Source organism: Propithecus coquereli, unplaced genomic scaffold, assembly GCF_000956105.1.
Source record: "Propithecus coquereli isolate 6110/MARCELLA unplaced genomic scaffold, Pcoq_1.0 Scaffold34, whole genome shotgun sequence".
Taxonomy (NCBI): Eukaryota; Metazoa; Chordata; class Mammalia; order Primates; family Indriidae; genus Propithecus; species Propithecus coquereli.
The window spans coordinates 914374-920373 of record NW_012149063.1 but is presented as its reverse complement, the minus strand read 5'-3'; positions in this window follow the sequence as shown (position 1 = coordinate 920373).

The following is a 6000-nucleotide window of genomic DNA, read 5'->3' as shown; positions in this document are numbered from 1 at the left end:
AATGGCTTTTTGATTTAGATAAGAATTCTAACTGGAACAAAATTGTGATGTCTCTGGAATGTGAGTCATCTCTACCTCTAATTCAACAGGCTAGCTCTGTATGGCATATCCAGAGTAATACCTTGTAAAAATTAAATTGTTATATTTAAATAAAACAATAAAAGAAAATATTGTTCGCCCCATGTCCAATTTTGGACAAATTAGAGCAAAGTCAGACAAGCGGATAAGGGCTTTAAAACACGAGGCATATACTGGTCCGTTCATCACCTTAGATTCCTGCCCTATGTGACAAGTATTAAGAGGTGGCATAAAGGCCTGTAGTAGAAAAAAACTATCATATTATGTTGAAAGACTGTGCTGAGATGAGCTCCAAAAGGTTACACAGTAGAGAACCATGTTATTGAAAGTGGAACATCTCTACTGAGTGAGAATAAACCCTAATTCAAAAGGAGGAATGTAGGAAGTTAAATTGTTTTCATAATCATTTACCTTTTTAAAAAAACTATGTATACAATGGTATTTATTATTTTTTAAAAAAAGAAGCATTGTGAAGATTGATCTTAGTTATTTTTTGTCTATTATTAACATGTCTTTGTTTCCCATTGTGTTTCTGTTAGGGGAGAGACAGGATGGGAAACAGACCCTTGTGGCCTTCCATGCCCTTCCCTAACCCCAAAATCTTCACTCTCCGCATCTACACTCTCTGTACTTAACAACTCAGTGTTGCCCAAATCTACTTTAATCAACCTTGTTATGAGGGTTTCTGCCGGATCACAGATGTAATTATATAATAGAAAGAAAGAAATAAAGAAAACCCACCAACAACATAAATATTTCTTATGAGTTTATTTTTAGCCCAGACATGTATGACTTTTTCAGTAGTGTTCATTCTAAAGGAGAGTGTGTTATGATACATCCATTGATATCATATGGATTATAGACTGTGTTTGGCATGACTTTATGAGAATTAAAATAAATAATAATACAGTGAGTCAAATAAATGCATTAAAACCCTGTCTCTGTTATTATCTTTAAGTTCTAACATTCTTTTGTGAATTAAAATAAATAGCAACATATTGAGTCCAATAAATACATTAAGACACTACATCTGCTATTATCTTTAAGTTTTAATATTCTTTTGTGCTACTTCATATTTTTTGTCCCTAAACAACTAAAGTTGTCTGAGACAGAATAGTCACTTAAAGTTATTTATTAGCCAAGTAAGTTTAATTATATTTTACTTGATATTAAAAATAATTCAACTTTAAAACAGCAATAATACAGTTTAATAGATCACAAGACAAGGTTCAAAAATTAAAATCTACAATGATGCTGTTAATTCTGACCTTTCCTACCATGAATCACAATGAAGCTATTACAATTGAGACTATATAGTTTTTACCATGAAGTTAGTTTCACAATTACCTTGAGTAGTTTTAGATACGTATTTTACTCTTGTGCCCAATGGGATTACATTCTAAATAAGACTGATGAAAGAACCAAATCAACAGGGTGAAAAATACGAGTATATATCACTAAAGTGAAAGAGTATCCTATTTGGGGGAATTGTGTTTTTTTGGCTTAGTGTTTCCTCAGAGTCTTCCATATCCCCAACACTTTTGTCCTTGAGGGCAAACTTCCCAAGTTAGATAATTGTTAAAAGTTTATAAAAGTAATTTAAAGGAACAATTTTTAGAACAGGGAGGAAGAGATGTTTCTGGTATAGTTTACTCTCGGAACCCCAGGGGAAGAGGAAAGGAATAAGGTCACATGAAAGTGAAAACAGTGGTCTGCGGACAATGCAAATGCCATGGGAGAATAACACACACACAGAACTGAGGAAGACTGCAGAGCTGTACAGAGAACAAAAAGTCAAGTCAGATAAGGTTGTAGGATAAAGTCAATATTTAGTCACTTTCGAATGCATACACTTGCCACTCAGATTGACCTTCACCTTATTAAAGTGGGATTGTAGTTAAGGTTACATCATTTTAGGATTCAACAGGGATTTATTGAGGGCTTTTATTGTCCTAGGCACAGCTTTAGTATTAGAGACAGAAAGTTGAGACAAAGTAGGCAATCTGCTCCCCTTACAGGAGTCATAGTCCATTTACAATAGGATGGAAAATAAACATGAAAACAGGGATTGGAGAGGGAAATGGGGATGAAGTCCTCATAGACAAGGAGCAAAAAATATGAAAGCAGTTGGGAGGAGAATGTTCAGATATTACCGATCCTCTAAAAACAGGAAACTTTGAACACTCACACTTGCCATAAAAATCTATTAGATCAGGTTAATCTAGATTGAGCATCAGCAAAATGACACCTACCTAATGAGAGCTTTCATTAAAGCAACCAGCAGTGGGTGGAAAAGCATTCATTATTCTTTCATCAGTTATTCCCATGATTCATACAAGTGTACTTCATCACTGATTTATTAGGCTTAAAATCCAATATTATTATAAGGTAATTCTGAGTCTTAGCAAAGCAGCAAAACTGTTATGTAAAACCTTTTGAATAACAAATGAGCTAAAATAAAAAAAAACAATAAAAAACAAGCCTCGGGGAACTCACATAGTCAAAAAATAATCATGATAGAGTAACAATGGAACCATAATCAAACTGCCACGTAAAGGTACTGTTATCCAGTTCACTCACTCAACTGTATAGTATTGTTGTGTTGCGAAGAAACAGAATTTCTGTAACACAGTCTACTTAGTTCTGCCAATGACGGTAGATGACAGGACTGATAGTATAATCTCTCTCTATGAATCCAATAAACTGGTCTCCTTCACATAGTATCCACATTTCTCTTCCTTTAATGTTTCTAGGTGACAGAGGTGAGAAATTGTGTCTCAAGGCAAACTGCATAGTATATGCTGGCATAAATACAGATCTGTTTCATTCTCCCTTATCTAGAGTCATTTAAAATGAGAATGATGGGCAAGAGGTGACATTTTTTAAAAATAAGGAGATTCGGGATGCTCCCTATGTTGTGGCTGTTAAAGCAGGAAGGGAGATCAATGAATGTGCTGAATTAAAAATGAATAGATGAGTAAGTTGATTAATTGATTGATTCATTCAGATATTTACTAAATGCTTTCTCTGTTTCAGACACAGACCTTTCCCTTAAGGAAATTAGTAGCATGGCTTACCTCCTAGCAGAGGATACATTAAATAAATAATTGCAAGTATTATGATGATGTGGAAGAAGTATTTGAAATGATGGAGATTCCTGCATTTTGTCCAGGATCTGGGTAGGGGGAGCTAAGGGATGGAAAGAGAGAATATATCGGAATTTCTGAAAAAGGATGGAGATGAATAGAAGATAGTGTGTTTAGTTTGAAAAAGCTCCAAAGGTGCTGTTAATATGTGCACTCCAATTAAGGCCTCTGCCTAGAGCCTAGATCACAGTCTGAGAGCTTTTAAAAAGAACCTTCTCTCAATGTGTTGGGTGTTCCATTTCCACTGGCAATGGGGAGGGTAGGAGAGAGAAAAAGTAAATTCTTTTGGCAGGTGAGAACAAGCTCATTTTCTTTGAAGAAGTGTAGGAGACCGTTGTTGACAATCTCCAGAAGCGTCAAGGTCAGGATCGTACATGCTAGAAGCAACACCCTTAGCTTTTGCCTCATTTCTTTTGTATCTCTCTAGACCCTCAAACTTGAATCAATGATTTAGAACCACCTTTACACCAGACCAGCTCCAGCCCCTCAAATAAATCCTGGGTAGGACATGGATGCTATCACCAGAGCGCAGCAAAGGTTAGTCTTGGCGTCCTATTTGGCTGACCTTTTCTTCTCTTTCCCCAACAGTGGCTCAGGGGATCAGTTGGGCTTCTGCCTTGATTCCCCCTTCATGCAGCTCATATATTCTCTCAAATGGGGCCATTTCCAGAACCTCCCCTCACAGGATTGTTCTCTCCAACACTCACCTGGCCATTCCCTTTTCCTCTAGGTGGCTGGACTTTGCTTCTCATCCACAGTCTCTGACTAGGGTCCTTTGGTTAGTAAACAAATTCCCTAAAAGCACCACGCAATTCTAGTTCACTGTCCCATCACCTAGAATCTCGCATTCCTAGGCCCTGCTCACGATCGGAGATTCCTGGTACTTAGGCTGCCCTTTATTATACTTTGAAGTATCGGTTGACCTCACTAAATGAAGTAGAAGCAGCAAGCTGGGTAATTCAATGCATTCTACAACAGACACTCTTTTTAGGGCAGTTGTTTCCTTTAGGAATTCCAGTTACTCAGACTGACTTTGAAATAACAAAATGGCGCCAAGCCACTGATAAACACCCGGGTCCTATCAGTGGTTGATTCGTTGACATTTTTGTTTTTTTTCTGCTTTCTACTAGATGAACCTGAGACAGGAGTCAGACACCCAGCAGGCAGTTAGGGCAGGGGTCAGAGGGAGAAGGCCAACAGGATAAGAAAGTCACAAGAATGTGAATATGCTTAGTTAAGATAAATGTAACCAACAGGTACCCCTTAGTTATTTTACTTTAGCCATAACATCTTTATCTAAGGCAAAAGGGGGAATTCCTTTAATTGGGTCATGCAGGCAGTTGAGACAACAGTGTCCCTACATGATCTACTGTCATTTACATAGTAAAAATCACACCTACCAGCACCAGTTTACAGATGCCATGGTAACTCCCATAAGTTACCCTATAAGGTCAAGAAAGGGGAGGGTTCCTGGTTCTAGGAACTCCCCACCCCTTTTCGAGAAAACCCATGAATATTCCACCCCTGGCTTAGCATATTATTAGGGATTAGCATAAAAGGACAGATCCTAACCCTGGCAGGCACTGTTCCTTCTTGGATCAGTCCACTCTTTCCCTTGTTCTTGAAGAGTGTACTTTGCTTTAATAAACCCATCTGCTTTTGCTTTTACTGAGTACTTGGATTCTCACTTCTGCTTGTGACCGTGTGCTTGAATTCTTTCCTTCACAGGTGTCAGAAACCCACCCTGCCATCGCGGGTGGTAATATGCACTGGTATTGGACCTATTGATGTCTATGCATCTGCATTTGTTCTCTGACTTGCAAATAGAAGAACTATGATACTGAACATAGACAAAATCTTTTATCCAACCCTTTTGGCTATGGGGGGAAAATAATCTAAGGCTTGGCTTCACCATCAAAAATATTCACGGGCACAACAGAATCAAAGAATTCAGTCTACAACAAGATGTTCTTCTTATATAATATACTGGCTCTTTTTGTAACCAGATTGTGACTTCTTCCTACCAGCCAAAAAGCTGATATTCTTGGAAATGTCTCTTCCAGAATTTAAAAAGAAAAAGAGATAATTTACACTCTAGGAAATTATTTTGTCCACAAAAGAGACAGATGCATTATTCCTTAAGGGTCAAGACCTCCATATCCTTCAGTTATATTTGCAGTCAAATTTGTCAGGTATCGGTGTATGGTTTTATTGGAGAAATGGCTCTTATTGGTTCTAGTGGAAGTGTTGCTATTATATTCTTATTATAGAACACAAGTTCTCAAGATTGGCTGCACATTAAATCACCTGCTGAGTTTTTAACAAATCCTTGTAGTGCCTATGCATCACCAGCCCAGGTATTTGATTTAATTGACCAGGGGTGGAGCCAGCATTGTTTTTTTTTTTTCCAAAGCTCCCCACGCAATTCTATTGTGCAGCTAGGGTTGAGAACCATACATAGAGGTAATCAGTCTGTCTTCCTTTTTCCTTGTTATTGAACAGCGAAATCCTCATTACCCGGATGAGTATTTACACCCGGTGTTTTCACTTTCTAATTCCCAGGTATTCTCTGCAAGTCTGACTATGTTGGAATAAAAAATGAACTTGAGTAAGGCCCAGAGAAGCATCAACTCCAGTGTGGCCATCTCTCTACTCCTGAACCCCAAGAGTCTTCCTGGACATTTCCTCAGTCTCTCTCCTTCTGATGCTTTGGAACAGATGGTTTGTCTTAACAAAACATTTTGCTATTTTTAATTTGTTTGATGATTTAAGGACA